General features: G+C 33.4%; 1 protein-coding gene across 1 annotated transcript in view; it reads left to right on the forward strand.

Moving 5' to 3' along the window:
* Positions 1-24,377, forward strand: part of CNTN3 (contactin 3) — a 429,201-nt gene that overhangs the window by 300,880 nt on the left and 103,944 nt on the right.

Raw genomic sequence — 24,377 nt, forward strand, 5'->3', positions numbered from 1 at the left:
GTGAAGATCAAATGAGATACTGTTTATAAAAGTGCTTAGCTTAGTGCCAGACATATAATAGACTTTTAATAAAGGATCTATTCTCTTCCTTTCCCTTAATAAAGGATCATTCACTTCCTTTCCCTTAATAAAGGATCATTCACTTCCTTCCTTTTAATAAAGGATCTTCTCCTTCCTTCCCCTTAATAAAGGATCATCCTCTTCCTTCCCCTTAATAAAGGATCATCTTCTTCCTTCCCCTTAATAAAGGATCATCTTCTTCCTTCCTCTTAATAAAGGATCATCTTCTTCCTTCCCCTTAATAAAGGATCATCTTCTTCCTTCCCCTTAATAAAGGATCATCTTCTTCCTTCCCCTTAATAAAGGATCATTCCTTCTTTTCTCTTCCTTAATAAATGATTGTTCACTTCCCCCCCTCCCCTTTCATCCCTAGAATTTAGCAGTAACTGACACAAGGGAGGCACTTGCTGCTTATTGGTAGGTTTGATAAATGCATCTTTACTTAATGTGTTATTTGGTGGATATTCCTTAAATGTCTCTCATTTCCAAATCTACCAAAGATGAAACAGCCAACATGACAATTTTAGAAGGAGATTGATTCAGTTTATTAATTATTTAGCTCTTAAATTTGTTTTTTATCTTTGTCTTTCTCCATTCTCTTTCTCTTTTCTTCCTTCTCCTTTCTTCTTCTCTGTCTTCTAAATAGTTTAGAGCTTAATGAACCAAAGGAGGTTTTTGTTTTTGTTTTTTTAAACCTGAATTTTTTTTTATTTTATAAGTGAAGAAAATGAAGTTCAGAACTTCACCCAAAGGTGTAGTACTAGTAGAACTGGGGCCAATTCTCAGGCTTCCTAACTCCTAGCCAGGCATTCTATCTAAATCAGTACATTTTGAAGATTATTTACAATTCTGATGAATATCTTGGAAGGAAAAGTTTTAAAGTTTTGCTAGAGATGAAGGTTCTTGTGAAATGTGTGGTCTCAAGTATAGCTTTCTTATTAAGCTTTATTGATCATCCCTGGCTATCTTAGGATCATTCATTTAAAGCTTGAAGGGATTTTGGACTTGATCATGCCTAACTCTCTCACCCTCACTCAAGATCAGAAGAAAAGAGGCCAAAAGGATTGACAGTTCTGGCTTATCAACCCATTTAAGATGTTCTTGTGGAGGACAGGAAGCAATCAGAGAATACCTGGACTCTGCCTCCATCTTCAGAGTATATTACATAAGTAATTTACCTGAACATTATGAGACCATATCCATTGGATCATTGATTTAGGAATTCAGTGAACCTTAGATACCTTCAAATATAACAGAGAACTAGTAAGTGGATCATAGACTTAGAACTGGTAAAGATTTCAAGACCAATCAATCCAGTCCATTTTATAAAGGGGGGAAAAACACACCCTGAGGCTCAGAGAAATTAATTAATTTGCCTAGCAAAAGATGTGAGATGGGATTTCTGAGCTGGGATTTGGACTCAGATCTCTTGACCTTTTCTACTACCATAAGAGCTAATTTCAAATGTCAGATATGTTCCTGGGAAGATAATTTTAAGCTGAAAATTGGTGGGTGCTTGGTTGGAACAGTTAGGATAACTTAAAGTTATAGGGAATCAAGCATTTTGTTTTATTTTAAAAGCTTTTTTATTTTCAATACGTATGCATAGTTTTCAGCATTCATTCTTATAAAACCTTGTGCTCTAATTTTTTTCTCCCTCCTTTCTCTCTACTCTTTCCCTTAGATAACAAGTAATCAAATATATGTTAAACATATGTAGTTCTTCTATGCATATTTCCACAATTATCATGCTGCACAAGAAAAATCAGACCAAAAAAGGGAAAATGAGAAACAAAACAAAATGCAAGAAAATAACAACAAAAGTGAAAAAACCATGTTGTGATCCACACTAAGTCCCCACAATCCTCTCTTTGAGTGTAGATGACTCTCTCCATCACAAGATCATTAAAACTTGCTGAATCACCCTGCTGTTGAAAAGAGCCACATTCATCAGAATTGATCATCATATAAACATGTTGCTGTGTACAGTGTTCTCTTAATTCTGTTCACTTCACCTACCTTCAGTTCATGTGAATCACTCCAGGGTTTATTGAAATCATCCTACTAATCATTTCTTAGAGAGCAATAATTTTCCATAACATACCACAGCTTTTTCAGTTGTTCTCCAACTGATGGACTTCTACTTAGTTTCCAGTTGCTTGCCACTACAAAAAAAAAAAAAAAATAAAAAATAAAAATGGCTGGTCTAAACACTTTTTGCACATGTAGTTTCTTTTCCCTTTTTTATGATCTCTTTGGAATATAGACCCTGTAGAGACAGTACTGGGTCAAAGGGTGTACACAGTTTCATAACCTTATGGGCAAAGTTCCATATTGCTCCCCAGAATGGTTGGATCAGTTCACAACTCCATCAACAATGTATTAGTGTCCCAGTTTTCCCACATCCCCTTACAACATTTATCATTATCTTTTCCTGTTGTCTTAGTCAATCTGACTTGTACCTTGGAGTTATCTTAATTTGAATTTAAGAAAAAAGGTTTGGATGAAGGGATTGAGCAAAAGGAAGAAGAGACAAGGAGCAGAGAAAACAGTTTCCAGAGGCTCTGGAGGAGGAGAGCTGATGTGAATAATTGGGAATAAAAGTCTGAGTTAAGGAAGTGTTTGAGGGAAAGTAAGTTAGACCTCCCCTTCAGTTGCTCAGTTTTAATTAATAATTAATTTATTTAATTTTGGGGGTTGAGTGCAGTACAACAGCTGGGGTAGCCCTAGGAATGGAGGAGGGAAGGAAAATGACAAAAGAGAAGGAATAGATTGAATGCTGAAGCCAGTGTTGCTGAGGAGGAATGTTGTTGAAAAAACACTAAAATAGGGTCTACAGGTGCCCAGAAATTTGTAGGGACAGAACTGCATAAATGATGCAGCCCTAGGTCAAAGGAAGGTTATGGAAAAGACCAAGAAAGCCCTGAGCTAGAAGTAGTGCGAAAAGGATGGTTAAAAATTTATGCATTATGATAATGTAAAAAGGGGGGTTATTTCCATTAAATCTATATTATAAAGGCTGTTTTCAAGGCCAACAATTTCCTTTTGCAAAAATGGAAATCTGGGGGAGACCCAACAGCTCGTGAGTAACTGCTGCTATTAAAGATTAATTGGTTCCCCACTCCTACATCATGTAGGTTTGGATGAGCAAATTGTTATTGCCAAGACTATTTATTCTTACTTCATTCACACTCTCCTTGATGCTGCAAAATCAACTTTTCTGGCTGCTATTTGAATTGACTATATCTTTCTGCACAGACAAAAAAGGTGCAATTAAGATGTATTATGAATAGAGACAAGAATAAAAGATGTGAGAAATAATTCTCTCAATTTTTTTAATTTTATAGATTCAAATTACAAATTAGTATGTTTGTATGTAATATTTAGCAGTGTTTTGAGTTTAACTAATTGGACTAACAAAATAAAGGGAATCAAAGGAATAAACATGTATAGGACTGCACTACTATCAATGATGAATAAATAATATACATTTGTTGAGTGTTTACTAAAAAAAAGGGGAAAAAAAGTGCCTACTATGTTCCAGGCAGTTTGCTAAGTGTTGAGAATGTGAAGAAAGGCAAAAGATGGTTCCTTCCTAGAAGAAAATGTTGTTGAAATAAAATTCAATCCCCCAAAAGTCTTCAGGGGAGCCTTATTAGTAATTCCCATTGCCTGTTATAGCCTTCTGCAACAAAGAAAAAATGGCTCAAATTGGAGGGCTGGACTTGGGGGAAGCTCAGATTGATGCATAACTGTCATATAAAGCAGAGGATCAGAGATGCAGTGGACAAGAAAGAATAGAGTTTATGTAGTTGAAGTTATCTGGAAGGAAAAAGAAATAAGCCTAATAAACAATAGAGAGATGCTAAATAGGAATGTGTTTAGAAAATAAGAAAGGGAAAGAATTATCTGGTATAAATATAAAAGGAGATGGTGAATTAGCTGTTTGACTAAGTTGGGCATTTTGGGAATCTAAGCAAAATCAGTGTGTGCTTATGTGAGTAGAGATAGTTTCAACAGGTAATTTTATCCTAGAGGATGCTCATACCAGCTGTCCAGACTTCTGAGTGAATTGGAATCTAATGGCTTTACGCCACAAATCTATATTCTTGGCTTTGAAGAAAATACTTTTATATCATGTTGGTTGAAGATGAGCCATGAGAATTTTTTTTTTTCTTCTGGTGTTTGCTTTTTTTTTTTTTTTTTAACTAAGAAAGTGCTTCATTCAGCATGTCTTCAAAGGAGAGAAGGTGGTTATCTTGCATTTTTTTTTTTTTTTTTGCATGGGATCAGACAAACAGAGATCTGCAAGGAGAGGAAATGGGTTTATAATTTTGAATGGGGAAAATGTAGCTTTCATTTAAATATACATAATTACATATTCTGAAATATGTAGATATATGCCTGTATTGGTATTAAGATGATATAATTATAGTATGGAATATAAGAAGCAGTAAGCCTAAATATTTTTGTTTGAGGAGGAAAACTGAATTTGAGCTACAGAAAACTGAACCCCTGGCACTGCATACATAGTTCCTGGCACAGAGTAGGGATTTGAAACATGTTTGAAGACTTAAAAAATACACCTGAAGTATTATTTTGGAACTTTCCAACAATTAAATCTAATTTTCAGTTCTATTAAAGCTAAAACATAAAGCAGGTCTTGATTACTTTGGAAGAAGAGAACTAATTCAATTTAGAGATTATTAGCTCAATTTTGTTTTTAATCTCTGTCATCCTCCCCTTCTCTGTTTTTCTTCATTCCCTCCTCTCCCTCCTTCTTCTAAACAATAGTTAAGCGCTTAAAGAACCCCATAGATTGTCTATTTGGGTAGGTGAAACATAGTCTCAATGAAAATAGTGGCTTATATTTATATATCATGTCAAGATTTACAAAGCATTTCATAGCTATTCTTTCATTTGAGTCTCACAACAACCCCGTGCTATCATTAATCTGTTTTATAGATGAATTGAAAAGATGATTGATTTGCCTGAGATCACAAAGCTTCAAGTATTAGAAGACAGTCTTCATATGTTCCATCGTCTAGTAGCCAAGTCTCTTGTGATCTCTCTCCAAACTCAGCTACAGTCATCCTCAAGGGAAAAAGTCATTGCTCAGCCTGTACTCAAAGCCTTTCAAAGTATAAAGAATATACTACTGGTCCTATTTCAAACCAGGGCACTAACTTTTAACAGCACAGGCTCTCCTTTGAAAGGCAGTTAGTGGGACATTGGCTAATATGTTGGGTCAGGAGTCAGTAGGATCATACTTCAAATATAACCTCAGATACAAATTAGACATGTGACTTTGGACAAATCAGTTCACCTTGGTTTCCTCATTTGTAAAACTGTGATAGTTATAGCTCCTTTCTGTTTGAATCAACTGATATAGTATTTCTACTAGTACTTAGTATAGAACCTAGTACATATCAGGTGCCATGTAAATTTCTATTATTTTCCTCTTAACTGCAGTGAAGTATAGGACAAATATTTGAGTGGAAGTTCATCATCAGCAATTTAAAAATTGATTTCATTGATATTTTTTACAACAAATAGATTTCCCTTCATATACTTTCTCTTTTCCCTTACCAGAGAACTATCCCTTAAAAAAGAAGTAAAAATTCAGCCAATGTAATGCATATATTGAAGCAATATTCCATTATATGCAAAGTTCCACAACAATGGACTTCCATCTCTGGAAAAGAGAGAGGGAGATTTAATTATCTTTTAACTTATTACAATTTTTAAAAAAAAGTATCACAAGCCAGACATCAAAATCAGGCAGTAAGCTAATGACCACTCAGCTGACTAATTAGTTTATGAGAATTTATTAATACTCTACTGTGTGCTGGACATGGTGCTGCGTGATGGAGACTAAAGTAAAATACAGCTTGCCCTCATGAAGTTTTAATTCTAATAGATTCAGAATAGGTCGACATAGGCACCTAATTTTGCTTATTCCACCTGCAATTTTTTTTTCATTTTGTTCAATGTACTTTAAAGTACCTAAGTAGAATTTTAGCTGAAATGGGATTTTTTGTTTATTATTTTTAAGTAACTTTGCCATGAAAAGAAACACTTCTATTTTGTTATCCAGAAAGAAACAGTACTGGTGAAAATATTCAGATTTTTTAAAAAATCTATGAAGTAAGACTTTGGTTTTGATTTTGATTTTTGTTTAATTGAAGAGCTGACTAAAATAGACAAGATGATGAATACTACATAGAAATCTATATGTGTTATAATACAATAGGATTTTAAGAACCATCATTTCACAAGTTCATAGATATAGAACTGAAAAGTTTTTTAGAAGCTATTAAATTCAACCCTGTCTATTTTCCCAGTTGAAAAACTTGGTATACAGATTTCAAAAGACTTGACCAAAGTCACATAACTAGTATGTATCCAAAGTGGGATTAGAACTCAGATATTCTTGAATTCCATCTCAAGCACTTTGTCCATTACTCTCTGATGGAGATCCTATACCTCTCTGTGAGCTGGGATATAAGCCACCTTGTGTTGTTAGGGACAAATACAATAGATGATCTAGTGGACCATCCTCCTTCTGGGGGGAAATTTAAGTACCTTGCCAGATTGTCAACAACAATTTAGCATTTTATCACCAGCTACATTCTCAATGTACAATGGCACAGGAAAATTGGCTGTTTGTGGCAGGTGGGAAGGAAACACAGCAGCCTGCAGTTTCTATTGATGATCTGAATTTATTTAAAGCTCCCTAGGATTTTCTCTCAGTGCAGATGTTTGAAAGATAGATGATGGTAGAAATTCACCCCTGTGAATGCATATGAGTGTTGTGTTGAGTGAGAATTCTTAACATTATAGCATTCTAAATTGAGAGTTTAATGGGACCCTGGATACTATCTAAGACCAATCTCCCCATTTGACAGATGAAGAAATTGAGGTCTTCATTCATTGATTTTTTTTTCAAAATCATTCAGCTAGTTTCTGAATTTGGATTCTAATTCTTTGAATGTTTTCTCTGAGGAATTATTCTATGTGCTGGAGAGAGAGCAGGGATATAGCTGGAAAACTAAAACTCTTCAAATTGGGGTAAAACATTAGAACTATGTAGATGATTATTGTGATATAAATGGAAAGTACTTTATTTATTTGTTTGTTTGTTTTTGATTCACATTGCTTTCTGAATCATGTAGAGAGAAAAATTAGAGCAACAGGAAAAACCATGGGAGAGAAAAAACACACACACACACACACACATAGAAAAAAAAAAAAAAGTGAACATAGCATGTGTTAGTTTATATTCAGTCTCCATAGTTCTTTTTTCTAGATTCAGATGCAATTTTCTGTCCAAAGACTATTCAGATTGTTTTGGATCACTGAACCTTGTCTTTTATACTTGATCATTGCATATTCTTGTTGTTATTATGTATAATGTATTCCTGCTTCTGCTTGCTTTGCTAAGTATCCGTTCATATAAATCTTTCCTCAGCTTTCTCAAATCAGTTTGCTTGTCATTTTTTGTAGAACAATAATATTGTATTATCTTTATATACCAGTTTATTTAGTCATTCCCCAATTGATAGGCATCTACTCATTTTCCAATTCTTTGTTACCACAAAAAGAGCTTTTACAAACATTTTTTGCACATGTGAGTTCTTTCCTCTCCTTTATGATTTCTTTGAGATACAGACCTAGTAATAGCATTGCTGGGCCAAAGGGTAACATTATAAGCCTTTGAGCATAGTTCCAAATTTCTGTCCAGAATGGTTGAATCATTTCATTACTCCACCAGTGATGCATTAATGTCCCAGTTTTTCCACATCTCTTCCAACATTTATCATTATGTTTTCCTGTCACCTTAGCCAATCTAAGAGCAGTGAGGTGGTACTTCAGAGTTGTTTTAATTTGCATACCTTTAATCAAAAGGTATTTAGAGCATTTTTATATGACTATAGATGACTTTAATTTTGTCATCTGAAAATTGTTCATATCCTTTGACCATTTATCAATTGGCATTCTTATAAATTTGTGACAATTCTTTATATATTTTTGAAAAGAGACCTTTATTGGAAAATTTTTCTCAGTTTCTACTTCCCTTTTAATTTTGTTTCTGTTGGTTTTGCTTATGCAATTAAAAATTAATTTTAAAAATTAATGTAATCAAAGTTGTCCATTTTGCCTTTCATGATGTTCTCCAGTTCTTCTTTGGAGATTCTTTTTTGTTTTGGTTTTGTTTGTTTGTTTGTTTGTTTGTTTGTTTCTGTGGCTGGGGTTAAGTGACTTCCCCAGGGTCACACAGCTAGGAAGTTTTAAGTGTCTGAGATCAGATTTAAACTGGGTTCCTCCTGAATTCAAGGCTGGTGCTCTATCCACTGCGCCACCCTAGCTGCCCCCTCTAATTCTTTGATCATAAATTCCTCTCTTCTCCAAAGGTCTGATAAGTATATCTTCCCTTGATCTCCCTATTTGCTTATGATATATCACCTTTTATGTCCAAATCATGTACCCATTTGAACCTTATTTTGGTATGAGCTGAGAGGCATAGGTCTATGTTGAGTTTTTGATATATTGTTTTCCCAGCAATTTTTGTAAAATAGTGAATTCTTATTCCAGAAGCTGGTATTTAGGGGCTTGTCAAATACTAGATTACTATGGGCCTTGATTATTATGTTGTATCTAACCTATTCCACTGATGCACCAGTTTATTTCTTAGCCAGTACCAAATGGTTTTGATGACTGCCGCTTTATAAATATAGTTTTAGGTCTAGTACTGGTAAGTCACTATCCTTTGCATTTTATTTTCATTAATTCCCTTGATATTCTTGAATTTTTATTCTTCCAGATGAATTTTATTATTTTTTTCTAGCTCTATACATTTTTTTTTTTTTTTTTTTTTTTTTGCAGTTTGATTGTTATGGCCCTGAAAACGTAAACCAATTTAGGCAGGATTGTCATTTGCATTATTGGTTAAGTCTACTCATAAGCAATTGATATTTTTCCAATGGTTTAGATCTGACCTTATTTGTGTGAAGTCTTTGGTAATTTTGTTCATATATTTTCCAAGTTGGTCTCCACAGGTAGACACCCAATTATTTTATTATGTCTACAGTTATTTTAAGTGAAATTTCTCTTTCTATTTTTTGCTCTTGGGCTTTGTCAGTAATATATAGAAATGCTGATGATTTCTGTTAATTTATTTTATATTCTGTAATTTTGCTAAAGCTGTGAATTTCCAGTTGGTTTTTGGATGATTTTCTAGGATTCTCTAAGTATAACATCATAATATCTGCAAAGAACGATAATTTTATTTCCCCATTGCCTGTTCTAATTACTTTAATTTATTTTGCTTTTCTTATTGCTGAAGCTAACATTTATAGAACAATGTTGAATGATAGTGGTAATAATAAGCATCCTTGTTTCACCCCTGATCTTATTGGGAATGCATCCAACTTCTCTCCTTTACAAATAATGCTTGCTGTTAGTTTTAAATAAATATTACTTATTAGTTTAAGGAAAATTCTCTTTATGTTTTCTAGTGTTTATAATAAGAATGAGTGCTGTACTTTGTTAAATCTTTTTCTGTATCTATTGATTATCATATGATTTCTGTTGGTTTTGTTATTGATATCGTCAATATAGTAATAGTTTTCCTGATAGTGAATTCCTTGTATAAATCCTACTTGGTTGCAGCATTTTATCCTGCTGACAAGTTGCTGTAATCTCTTTGCCAATATTTTATTTAAATTTTTTTGCATCAATATTCATTAGGGAGATTGGTCTGTAATTTTCTTTCTGTTTTGTCTCTTCCTGCTATGGGTATCAGTACCAAATTTGTTTCATAAAAAGGAATTTGGCAGGACTCCTTTTATCTATTTTTGCAAATAGTTTACCTAGCACTGGAATTGATCGTTCTTTAAATGTTTGGTAAAATTCACTTGTAAATCCATTTGGGCATGGAGATTTTTTTCTTAGGGAGTTCATTGACAGTTTGTTCAATTTATTTTTCTAAAATGAGACTAGTTAAATATTTGATTTCCTCTTTTGTTAATCTGGACAATTTATTTTTTTGGTATATATTCATCCATTTCAATTAGATTGTCAGATTTGCTGCCATACAGTTGGGCAAAATGACTCCTAATTATTGCTTATATTTCTTTTTCATTGGTGATAAGTTCTCTTTTCATTTTTCATGCTGGTAATTTGATTTTTTTTCTTTCCTTATTTAAATCAAATTATCCAAAGGTTTATCTATTTTCTGGGCATTTTCATAAAACAAATTCTTAACTTTATCAATTAGTTCAGTGGTATTCATTTTCATTTTCATTACTCTCTCCTTTGAATGTCAGAATTTCTAATTGGTATTGAATTGGAATTTTTAACTTTTTATTTTTTTTTCTTTGTTTTTCTTTATTTTTAGGTGCATGCCCAATTCATTGATTTCCTCTTTATTTTATTCAGGTAACCATTTAAAGATATAAAATTTCCCCTAAGAAGTGCTTTTGCTGCATCTCGTAGTTGTTGGTATGATGTCCCATTATTGTCTATCTCCTGGATGAAATTGTGGATTGTTTTTGTGATTTGTTGTTTGACCCACTCATTCTTTAGAATTAGATTAATTTCCAATTGGTTTTAGTTTATTTTTCCCCTGAATTAATTTTTATTGCATATAATTTTTATTGTATCATGGTCTGAACAAATTGCATTTAGTTTTTTTGTTTTGTTTTGTTTTCCTTTCTGCATATGATTATGAGGTTTTATGCCCTAATAAATGGTCACTTGTTGTGTAGGTGCCAGGTATCACCAAGAAAAAGATGAATTCCATTCTGTGTCTGTTCACATTTGTCTAGAAGTCTATCATATTAGGTTTTCTAGATTATTCATCTTCCTTGTTTCTTTTATGTTTATTTTGTGGTTAGATTTGCCTGATTCTGAGAGTGAAAGGTTGAGGTCCCCCACTAATATAATTTTTCTGTTTATTTCTGTAATATTTTTCTTCTAAGAATGTGTAAGCTCTAACACTTGGTGCATATACATTTAATATAGTTACTATTTCATTGTTTATAGTACCCTTTATCAAGATGTACTTTCCTTCTTTATCTCTTAAATAGATCTATGTTTTTTTGCTTTATCTGAGATAAGAATTACTACGCCTGTTTTTTTTTTTTATTTTTACTTCACCTGAAGCATAATAAATTCTGTTCCATTCTTTTACTTATTCTGTGTGTCTTTCTGAGTCAAATGTGTTTCTTGTAAACAACATATTGTAGGATTCTGTTTTTAATTCACTCTGCTATTTGCTTCCTTTTTATAGGAGACTTCATCATATTCACATTCACATTTGTGATTAAGAGCTCTGTATTTCCCTCCATCCTATTTTGTCTTTCCACCCTATTTTTAGTGGTGTTTCCTTTTTTTTTTTTTTTTTTGATCCATCCTACTATAGCCTTATCTTCTACCACTCCTTTCCCCTTTTCTTAGTAGAGATCAAGCTTCAGACAATGCTCATCCCCTTCCCCCCTCTTTTCTTTAATTGTAATGGGTCTGTTGTGCCTCTTCAAGTGATATAATTGGTCCCATTATACCTTCCTTTCCTCTTCTTCCAGTGCAATATTTTTTTACCCCTTAATGCCTTTTTCTTTTATATTATCACAACAGAGTCCTTTCACAACTACACCCTCCATCCATGGATTGATTGTCCCTCTTTGTCTGCCCCAGTAACAGATATAGTTTCCAAGAGTTACAGATATAATTTACCTATATAGGGATGTCATTAGCTTAATCTTTAAATAATATTTATCTTTCCCTGTTTGTCTTTTTATGCTTCTCTTGAGTTTTGTGTGAAGATCAAATTTTCTATTTAGTTCTGGTTTTGAAAGTCTTTTACTTCATTGAAGATCCATCGCCTCCCTTGAAAGATAATGTTGAGTCTTGCTGGGTAGTTAATTGTTAGTTGCAACCTCAGTCCTTGGCCTTCTGGAATATTGAATTTCATACACTCTGATCCCTTTATTGTAAAAGTTGTGAGATCCTGGCTAATCCTAACTGTTGCTCCTTAATATTTGAATTGCTTTTGTCTAGTAGCTTGCAGCATTTGTTCATTGAGATCATAGTTCTAGAGTTTTGCAACAAATTTCCTTAGGGTTTTTCTTGTGCAATCTCTTTATGAAGATGATTGATGGATTCTTTTAATGACTACTTTCCCATCTGCTTCTAGAATATTTTAGAATGTTGATAATCTCTTGAAGAATGCTATCCAATCTCTTTTTTAATTTGTTTGCTTGTTTATCTTTGTTTTGTTTATGATCATGGCCTTCAGGTAGACCAATAATTTAAAAATTGTCTCTTCTTGATCCAGATAGACTGTTTCTCCAAGTAGGTATTTTCAATTTCTTCCATTTTTTCATTCTTTTTAGCTAATTGGACTGATTTCTTGTTTTTTCAAAAAAATAATTAGCTTATATTTTCCCCGTTCTAGTTTTTAATGTGTGATTTTCTTCAGTTAGATTTTGTATCTCTTTTTCCATTTGGTTAATTCTCCTTTTGAAGGTGGTATTTTCTTCAGTGGATTTTTTTTTTTTTTTTGTATTTGACCAATTTCATTTTTTAAGCTTTTCCAAGCTGTTGACTCTCTTTTGCATACTTCTCATTTCCTTTCTCATTTTTTCTTCTGTATCTTTTATTTGCCTTTGAAAGTCTTTCATGAGCACTTCCAAGAAACCTCCTTGGGCTTGTGACCAGTTCATATCCCTCTTGGAGATGTCATCTGTAGACATTTTGTCTCAGATGTTTTGGTATTCCCACCATAGTAGCTTTCTATAGTCAAGGTTCTTTTTTGTTTCTTGCTCATTTTCCATTTGCTCTTTTGTTTTACTTTTAAAGTTGAGCTTTGCTCCTGAGGTATAAGGGAAGCTGTCCCAAGCTTTCTGTGTAGCTCTGAGCCTTGACTTTAAGCATAGGGGCCCTTTGTATTTTCAAAGGGAAGCTTTACTTGCTCTTTCCAGAAAACAGTTTTGAGATTTCCAAAACTTGCCTTTTGAGGTGAGACTGGGGACATCCCTACTGATTTGCTCTATGACTGAGCCAGCATTGAGGGTCTCAGTTGCTGTTCTGCTGTGATTCACTGCCTTTTCCATAGTCTATCTGAGCTAGACTGAGTATCCTTTTCATCCCAATGGGATTGACCTATTCTGAAGTTTTTCCAATCTATATTGAATTGGAGAAGGGTTTCATTTTATCAGAGACATGGCTTCATGTTGTTTTTGAGGGAAATTGGGAGAGCTCAAGCAGCTTCCTAGCTTCACTGCACCATCTTGGCTCCATCCCTGAAGTTTGACAGGGAAAGGACTTTAGAGGACATGAAATTCACCCCTCTTATTTTATAGGTGAGGAAATGAGTATCTAGAAGAAAACTTGTTCAGGGCCACACAGGAAGTGTCTGAAAATGTATTTTGAATTCAGATAATCTTGACTCTGAGTCCTATATTCAAACTACTTCAATATGCAAAGGATCAATGAAATGCAACTAATTTTGATGTCTGAGGATTTCTATTTTAAATTCTTCCTCTGATGGATTTCCCTGTGTGATCTGTCATTCTGTGATCTAATTTGAGGTTTTCTTGACAAAGATACTAAAGTGATTTGCCATTTCTTTCTCTAAATGAGGAAACTGAGGCAAAAAGGGTTAAATTATGTGCCCAGATCACAAAGCTAGTAAGTACTTGTCTGAGGCCAGATTTGAACTCAGGAAAAATGAGTTTTCTTCCTTCCTAACCCAGTGGTCTATCCATTACACCACCTACCTGCTACTCTACTCCCATCCCATCTCACAGTATATAAATGTAAGATTTTAATTTTAATTTTAAGCCCCGGAAATTGAGTTATCTTTCCCAAAGTCATAAAGGAAATGCTGGGATGGGACTTGAACCTCCATTTTCTTGATTCTCAAGCCTCATTCTTTGGATCTTGATGTCTTTATTTGTACCTTAGAGGAGTTGGTTTCTCAGGTCACTTCTAAATAAATTTGTGATTGTTTGAGCCCCTGTGCATGAGTTCTGGATTCTATTTAAATCCCCTTTGATCTCCCTTTGGAAGGTATGAAAGAAAGTCTGCTGAGATTCTTTATCTGAGTTTCTGAATACCCTAAAGTTTTCTCAGGGGAAAACATGCCTGGGTGGTATGAAGAAATCTGGAACTCCGGATGGGAGAGTCTACAGTTTGTGTACACAAAAAATCCCTAACACTTAATTTCTTTCCCACTTACTGGTACTTCTGTGTTTTAATCAGGTTTTCAAAATAGGGCTTTCCCTGAAGCTATTTTCATATATCCTTTATATACTGAGTAAACTAGAATTCTTGAAATACCCTAGTGCTACTTTGTGATTATTGCTTCTGTCATTTTCCCCAAGAAAATTCTGCAAATTTATATTTGTTCGGCACAATCTGAACCCTACTAAACAGTTTCTGGAGGATTTTTTAGTATCTATAGTATAGAGATATCTCCCACCAACTCCCTTGATGTACAAGAAATCTTAGTTTTGATGACTGATTTCCTCATGGATGATTTGTCTTCCTTTTATTTCAGGTACAATTCATGATAAAATATTCAGATGGCCAGCTTACTTTAAAGGTCAGGTTGTTTTGTTGAGACTTTGTTTATTTCTATAATGTAGGTTATGTTCTTTATAGCAGTTTGATTTCTCTGAGCTCTGTGAAAGAAAATTCAGAAGAGGTTAGAAATCAGAGGTAAGATCTCTTTCATGAGACTGTACTCTTTATTTCTATTTCGATTACACTTCAGAAGTAAATTTCCTCTAGAGAATCATTTACCCTCCAAGACCCCTGAGGAATCATTTGATGTGGTTAGTAAATGAGCCCCTAGTGACTTGAAAGAATTGAAGCTTCTATACCTGACATATTCTTTCTTATTTACCAGTGGAAAGTGGCACTTGACTTCATTTTATTTTTATATAAACTATAACTCAGATAGAGCAGAAATTTTGTGACATTGCCAAAGGAAGGAGTTTAAATTTTTATTTTAAAAAATTAAACTTAATTAGAAAGGACCCTTGCATTTTGATGCTCTTCTTTAATTTACTAAGCCTTAAATATTTTAGCATTTTCTCTACAACCTTTCCCATACTAGGCATTTTTGTATCATTTGCCATGCTGAAAATCTTCCATCCAAGATTGGGTCCCAAGAGTGGATTTGGGAATTGCATCAAAAAAAAAAAAAATCACTACCTTTGAGTTTGTTAAAGTGTGAGCATCCTGTAGCTAGTATATGCTAAGGAAAAAATTTCCATTTTGCAAGGGCAGTATAAATTTTACATGTCATTTTAATAGCAAGGCAGGTCAATCAAATTATAATTGGCTCCAATTAGCACTCCCCTGAGCTGTACGATTCTTTACCTTCACCTGAACTGCACTTAAAGTAAAATATTATTTACTACTACTGAAGTCATTAAAAAAAAATGCCTACAGTTCAGTCTGATGAAGGAGGAAAGTACTCTGCTCACAACGAGATTTGGTATTTATTTGCAATCTGCATACCAAACCACACATTTTCTTAAATGTAAAAAAAGGTATTATCGAAGTGCCCTTTTTTTTAGCTGCACAAGAGCATTTTGGCAGAGCACAGTATGAGTTTGCTCACCACATTTTTGGACCAGGAATGGAGCTCGGCTCCATAAATAGTGCCCTTGAGGGCAACAATTTCTTTGAAAGTTTCATTTCTACAATCAATCAACCAACAAGTAAGGATATATTAAGAATCCATTATGCAATTGGCACTGTGTTTGATGCTGGGAATAGAAAGAAAAGAGGTGACAATAGTCTTGCCCTTGCCCTCAAGGAGCTTACATTCTATTGGAGGAAATAGTTTGTGTGTGTGTGTGTGTGTGTGTGTGTGTGTGAGATTTGTTTCTTTTTATTTTTTTCATTTGATGGTGGGCTTGTAATTTCATCTTCTCTAACACTTCTCTACCACTCCTCTTTGGCACCTCTGCCAGTTAAATTCTTCTAGTTATTACGAACATTCAAGTGAAATGACCCACACAGTTCATGTAGCCAAGACAGGACTTAAGTCCAAGTAATCCTGAGTCCAATTCAAGTCTCACCCCACTAGGCTGCATCTTGTACAACTATGTGTGGTAATGGGTGTATATACAAACATACATATGCAAAAAACAAGCACACATTATTTTTTTAATAAACATATATTGGGAAGATACTTAATGACAACTCTGTGTCTCCCACTTCCTACCTTTGTAATCTTGAGCAAATCACTGGATCTCTCTGAGCCTCAGTTTTCTCCTCCGTAAAATGAAGAGGTTATGCTTAGCAGTATGCAATGTTCTCAAAAGAGATATCTTCCTTTATTTAGCTTATGCTCCAAAGTCCAATGATCCATTTTGACTTCTCTTCCAACTCCTTTGTCATCTATCTTGGATCATGTCTCCATATAGAAATCCAGGCAGAATTCAGTGATTCTTATATTTAGAAGGTAAGGCATAGAATTTTCATCCAACTTTCTAGAATTTGGGTTAGCTTTTATTTATAAATGTAAGCTGGCATTAGGAACATGCAGTAGTAATATGGGTAAACACATGTTATTCAGGCCATTTATTATTTCAATGTTCCCTCCTTAAAACCAGACACAGTTGCCCTTTAACTATCCTGTGAAAAAAGTCTAAGACTCATCCCCACAAGAGATCCTTGAATGTAAAATGAAAGGGTTGGAATTTTCCAGCTTCATTAAATGTTATTATCCTTCCTATATGCATTATTCCAAACTGACCTTTTTTATCCTTCTTCATATATAATATCTATCTCTACTCTTTCCATTTTAATTCCTTTGATCTGATCTTTGGTCTTTAGTGTTTGGAATGTTTTTCTTCTTCCATATAACTGTAAAAATCTCTTAGTTCCTTCTAGACTGAGAGCAGGTTCTACCTTCTGGTGGAGTACTGAAATGATTCAAGCATTTTGGAGAGCAATTTGGAACTATGCCCAAAGGGCTATAAAACTTGTGCATACATATTAACATATATGGGATTATTTGCTGTCCAAGGGGGAAAGAGTGAGAGGTGGGGGAAAGGAGAGAGAAAAAAATTTGGAACACAAGGTTTTGCAAGGATGAATGATGAAAACTATGTATGCATGTATTTTGAAAATAAAAACAAAAACAAAAATCAAAATAAAAAACAACTGTGTATAACCTTTGACCAGCAGGATCATTTCTAGGTCTGGGTACATACATATTCATATATAGATTTGTGTATATACAAAAATATATTTATAGCAGCTCTTTTTATGGTGGAAAAAATTTGAAAACTGAAAGGGCGACTCCCATCAACTGGGGACTGGCTGAATATGTTGTGGTATTTGAATGTAATGGAATACTGTTGTGCTTTAAGAAATAATGAGCAGAATGGTTTTAGCAAAACCTGGAAAGACTTATGTGAAGTGAACAGAACCAAGAGAACACTGGACATGGTAAAAGAAATATTGTGTGAGGATCAATTGTGAATGACTTCGATATTCTCAACAATACAAAGATCCAAAACAATTCTGAAGGACTTATGCTTTAAAAAAAAATATATATATATATATGTATATAATATATATACATATACATGTATGTATATATATGTACATATATGTATGTATGTATATATATGTATGTATGTATATATATATATATAAAATGTGTGTATACATACAGGCATATATGAGGTAGTATATGTATGTGTGTATAAAAAAATATATATATGTATGTATATGCACTAACTACTTCCATAGAAAGAATTGATAAGAATCTAAATGCATACCAATGCATACTTTAAAGACTTTTTTTGGGGGTGGGAAGGTCTCTATTTTCTTTCATAATATTCATAATAGGGAAATATGTTTTGCATGCTTGCACATTTTTAGCCTATCAAATTGCTCAAAAATGAAGGGGAAAGGAGAGACACAGGAAGAAGATTTGGAACTTGATATTTTTTTAATGTTAAAATTGTTTTTATATACAATTGGAAAAAATAAGAAGATACATATGTGTAGATATGTGAATAATGTGTATATATGTATATTAAATTTATTAAATTCTACTTACTAGGTACTCATATCCAGCTTATTTGCCATGATTTTTAAATTTTGTCTATACTTTCCAAACGATGAAGGCTTTAAAAATGTTCTCCTTTTATCTGTAGATTGTGGTCCAAAGAGCATTATTTCTGGAATCCAAGGACTCCCATTTAAAATCGAAAACCACCCCCTGGTAGTCTTAAATTAGTCATTTAACTTCAAATTGCCTCATTTTCAATTGCTCTGAGAAGATGGGCAATCCGTAACCTTTGAGATTTTTTCCAACTCTAAATCTATGCTCCAACCTTTCTCTCTTTTAGTGGAGTCCCTGATGATGACTGACAGGAAATCTTATGAAATTTTCATCTTTAGACAATTCATGAACTTAGAAATAAGCAGAGGACAGAAGCTGTGCAGCTTAGGGAACAAGACCAACAGGCCAGATTGCCAGGCAATTGTGTTAGAACAGAACTTTGCCCCCACATATCCCACTGCCGTCTGGTTTTATTTAACCTCACCTCATTAGTACTTGAAATTTACCACTTAAAGATGTATTTGAGTTAGTAATTTTCCTCTTCCAAATATACAAATAACCTTAAGAAAGTTAATCAATTATTCAGTTTAGTATGAATTAATTTGCTTATTACTTTCCTTTTAATTTCTAGCTGTAATAAGGTATATTGAAGGAAGAAGAATTTTTATTTGAGAGATTCCTGAAATTTGAAACTGAAAAATGAAATTTAGGTTGGCCTAACTGGGATTCCCCAGAGTAGGATTCAAGTAGCATAAAGATACTGGGCTCTAATGAAAGGTATTAGAAGGAAGAAGGGGCATCACAAAAGGTGATTCACAATCCATCTCTGGCCAGTCCTGTACTCAGGAAAGGGAAGACAATTTCCTTCATCATCTTAATCTTTCTTACATACATATGGTCATCACTTAGTGTTAAAATTGACAACCTAGTCCTCCAGTTTAACTTTAATGTGGGTCTTTAGATTGGCCTATATATTCATTCATTATTTATAACATTATTTCTCTGGAAAACTCATTTTGAGATCTAAATAAAAGACTTATAGTCTTTGACACTCAACGTAATTAAAGGCTGGCTATGGGCATCTATCTACCTATCTTTCTGTTCATCTGTTAAGATAAAGACAGAAAAATAAAGAAATGGAAGGACATAGATTATAGATATAGGCATAGGAAATAGATACCTATAAATGTTAGCTCTAGATGATGTATTGAGTAAAAGATAACATGGCATAGTAGATAGAGATCTGGCCTCAAAACCAAGAAAAATAGGCAAATATGGATTCTGAGACTACTTCTGGTTTATACTGGATCTATAACATCAGACAAGTTATGTTGCCTCTCAGTATTCTTGGCAACTAAGAGTATAAGTTGCAGAGAAGATTCAGAACTGAATTGATGAGGAGGTTTGTATGCACATGCATGTCAATAAAAGCAGAGCAGTAAAATAGAAACGTTAGAAATATGGAGTAGAGCCTCTGGTTTCAAATCTTGGCAAGATAGTTGCTTTCTCTGGTTTCATTACTTTATCTGTCTAGGCTCCAGGTCTTCATCTGCAAAATAAAGGGGCAGAACTAAGTAGCCTCTATGAGATATATGTGTGTGTGTGTGTGTGTGTGTGTGTATAAGTTTGTATTAATAGAGATGATAAATAGATAAATGATAGAAAGATGGATAGATACATGATAGATGATCAAAAGATGGATAGATGACTAATAGATGATAGAAAGTTAAGTAATAGATGGTAAATACATGACAGATAAATTGGTGATAAATAATAGAAATATAGATTATAAATGTATGATAGAAAATATAAAAATAGATATTTGAGAGAGAAACAGAGGCAGAGAGACAGTAGAATAAAAGATAGAGAGATACTTGTCACAGAGGTGCTTAATAAGTACTTATTGATTGAAATTTATACTAAAATATTAATAATCAGGTTTCTGTGGTTAGTTTTCATAATTTTCTTCTAGATGTGGACTGTAGTTTGGACTGTAAAACTTTAAAAACATCAATTTTGTAGGTTTATTAGTTATAACTTTAAACTGCTTTCATAATAATGATTAAAGAACTAACAAAGAAATACAATCTTATTTGTTAGAATTTCTTTCAGGAAGTCTTTAAAAGGATTAACTCTCCTTCAGAATGAAGTTTTATAATGGAGCCCAAAGTAGCCCCTTAAATGTCACTTGTACTTATATTAATGTATCTCTAGAAACATTATGTATCTCTAGAGTGACATATTTCATGTTAAATTAGTTATCTTTGTCCTTAAGTGACTGTGCAAGGAATAAGCTTAAAGGAATAGTGTAATTCATCAAGTTGTTTCTGAGAAAGCAGGATTTCAGTACTTATTCTTAGTTTATAGCTTTGATTAGTACATCTTTAAAAAAAAAGATTTTTTTCTACATTTTCAATATTAATATACCATTGATAATGTTAAGTATAATATTAAGCTAATATTAGGAAATAGACTCTGGTAATACATTAGCAATATACATAACAGTAATAGAAAACTTTGCAAATTGACTTGTCTTTGTGTGCATATATTCATACAACATACACATATATAAAATTTGTGTTATCCTTTTTAATTTATTAGAATTTATAGAATGATTTCTCAGGTTCTCCAAAGAATAATATATATTATGCATTTGTGCATACCTATTTACATAATACACGTATGTGTGTGTTTATGTGTGAATTTCTGTGGCCATATGTGTATATATAGATTTCAGTCTGAAACCAGCAACTATTGAGGTTCTACAATTATTTCATGACAAATACTCTAGCAATATTTATGTTATTTCCTAAAAACTTTAAAAATTTAAGAAATCATATATTAAAAGTATTTTTTACCTCCAAATGATCAAATTTATATTTATAGCATTTGAGGGAAATTACTCCCAAAAATAAAGTGAAAAGATAGGCTAGACTCTTAGTAAGATATAAAAAGAGGTTATCTGTGAATTTGATCATGAATATTCTCAAAAGAAAATCCTTATTATAAAACATGGTAATGATAATATTATATCATCAGAACAATAAAGTGTGCTTCTCTGTTGTTAAAAGGGTTTTTGTTTGTTTTTTGTTTCTTTTTTTGTTTTTAAGGGAAAAGGGTGAGATGGGGGGAGTTCAAAAGGATAAATTCAAAATGTGGGCAACTTCCAGAGTAAACTAAACTGTGATACATGTAAGCCAATTTTAGAAATTTCTCAGTGGAGACTTTTGATGAAGCATGCTAACCATCTCCTGACATAAAATCACAGAATAAATTATCAATACATACATGTATTTCAGGACGTGATCTTTGTATGGACTTATTTTACTTAACTATGGTTATTTGTTATGAAATCTCTCCTCCTCACCTCTTTTAGTTAATGGACATGGCAAGATGAATACAAGTACCTGTGTTGGTTGGAAATAATGACTTTTTTTCTGAGGCAATTGGGGTTAAGTGACTTCCCCAGGGTCATTCAGCTAGGAAGTGTTAAGTGTCTGAGTCCAGATTTGAACTCAGGTCCTCCTGACTTTAGGGCTGGTGCTCTATCCACTGTGCCACCCAACTGCCCGAAATAGTGATTTTTTTTTTTTTAAAGAGAGAAAGAGAACTATTGAAATTTTGTTTGATTTTGTTTTTTGTATATACATAGAAGACAACAGAAGGAATTTGTAAAGGAAGCACAGATAAGCAGGATAGTTCAGAAAATTATATTTATATATCCTTTCTTTACTATATAGCTTACTTGGGAATGGGAGAGATTGAAAGGGGGAAAAAGAATAAAGTAAATAAGTTGCCCAGCAGAGAACAAAAGAACAATTTACAACAAAGTAAAGAAAAGAAAGATGGGCACTCATGAATATAATATATTTTACTAATATATGTGTTTGTATATGTGTGTGTGTGTATGTGTGTGTGTGTGTGTGTGTGTGTGTACACACTTTCTTAAATTGGTATTTGTTGTCATATATTTTGAATCCTCCCTGATGTTCTGTTTGGCACATGATAATATTCTCTTTTGTCTTGTTTTATAATGTTTTTCTGTTTTTATTTTTACTTATTCTGTTTCTTCAAATAAAATAAATTTGAGGAAAAAGAAAGCTATATTTATAATTTTATATATGCATACACACATATTTCCATATACGCATGAATTAGAGATTCAAAATTCCATATAGAATCTTCTTCCCATATTCTGCTGTATACATAAAAATATCATCTCCCTCTCCTCTTCTCCCCCCCCTCCCCAACCCCGGCTTTGGGAGATGGAAGAAAGTAAAATGATGTACTCGATTATCCCTTAGGAAGACTGTCTTCAGTAATAGGACCTGGATTCAGATCCTGTCTCTGCCATTTAATTTCTTGTGTGACCTCCCACAAATGTTGCAATAATATAGGGACAGTACTTTGTAAACCATAAAGTATTATCTAAGCACATTATTATTATTATTATTATTATTATTATTATTATTATTATTTTCTGAGAAATAGTTTGTGTGGATGTGGCTGTTATGTATCCTATAACTTTTTGGGGTCACAAGATAGAAGTAGGGAAAGGTAAACACCAGAGGTGGATGATAGACACATAGATAAGTACACAGACTATTTATTAAAAGTTTATTATGTGTCATGGAAGAACAGCAAGGTGATATAATAGAGTATTGGGTATGGAGGCAGAAAGGCTTATCTATCTTCTCGAGTTCAAATCTGACCTCAGACCCTTACTAGTTATGTGAATCTGGGAAAATCATATTATTTGGTTTTTCTCAGTTTCATCATCTGTAAAATGAGCTAGAGAAAGAAATAACAAAGCACTGCAATATTTTTGCCATAAAAATCCCAAGTGGAATCATGCAAAGTTGGACCTGGAGCAACAAAATATGCAAGACAATATGCTAAAGAGTGTAATACAAAAATAAGTATGTCCTATCCTCAAAATGTTTACATTCTAAATGAAGACATAACTGTATAGATATGTATACATACATATATTGAATTTAACATTTATTTTAACATGTATTGGAATACCTGCCATCTAGGGGAAAGAGGTGGGGGAAGGGAGGGAAACATTTGAAACAGAAGGTTTTGCAAGTGTCAGTGTTGAAAAATCAGCCATGCATATGTTTTATAAATTAAAGGCTATAATAATAATAACAATAATAAAACAATTAAAACAAAAAACAAAACAAAAAAAGGATACATTGGAGAGAGGAGAGATTTGAATCAGATATACCAATTAGGAGGCTATTGAAATAATATAAGCAAGAGATCACGAAGACCTATATTAGAGACTATTTGAATATAAAAAAGGAAACAGAAGAGATATGGAAGTAGACCTGACAGAATAAAATTGCATATTGGATATGTTGCTGTGATAGAAAAGAAAGAGTTAATAGTGAAAATCTTATTAAAAATCTATGTAATAAAAAAAATGATGGTTATAATAGGCAGGTTTAGAGAAGAACAAGGTTCAAGAGAAGGACAATTTAATGACATCTGCAATCTGTTATAAACCATTACCGTCTGTTCCTCCTGTGTGGCTCACTCTGACCCATCAAAGACAAAAAGAAGGAGATTTGGTACATACTTATTGGTCACTGTCTCAGAGACCTGAGCTTGTCTCAGAGAGCTGAGCTTGTTTCTGAGGAAGGTGATTTGGGGAATAGGGAAGGGTATGCTTGGGGAGGAAGGAATGGAATTTTTCTAATGATACTTACATAACAGCTTCTGTGAATGGCCAGGAGCAGTTAGGTAACAACCTCCCAGTTGGATACCTGGCTCAGAACAGGGAGGCTGCTAACTTGTATGGTGCTGAGAGTATGGTCTTTTTTTATTTCTTTTTTCCCTCTTTTTGGCAGGAGAGATACAATGAAAGTTGTAGTTGTGCTACTGTCAATTCCCCTAACTGATCAATATGGGATGATTGTGATTAAACCCATATTTCCACCTTTGTTGATCTCATACCCCTTGAGGTCAGATGATAGCTAACTTGGATTGTGGCCATTACTCCCATGAAGACCACTAGTTTGAATGAGATGGACTCTTTCTGATTTGTTTTGCTTGGCTATATTTTGGTCATTTCATGGCAGGTCTCATGGGACAAAGATAGGAAAAACAAAACCAAACAAAAAAGAGCCAAAAACAGGGACATCATTAAAAATTAAAAATAAAGTAAAAGGAAAACTTTCTGAAGAGGATGTGAATAATAAGGCAATAT

Source organism: Sminthopsis crassicaudata, chromosome 1, assembly GCF_048593235.1.
Source record: "Sminthopsis crassicaudata isolate SCR6 chromosome 1, ASM4859323v1, whole genome shotgun sequence".
Taxonomy (NCBI): domain Eukaryota; kingdom Metazoa; phylum Chordata; class Mammalia; order Dasyuromorphia; family Dasyuridae; genus Sminthopsis; species Sminthopsis crassicaudata.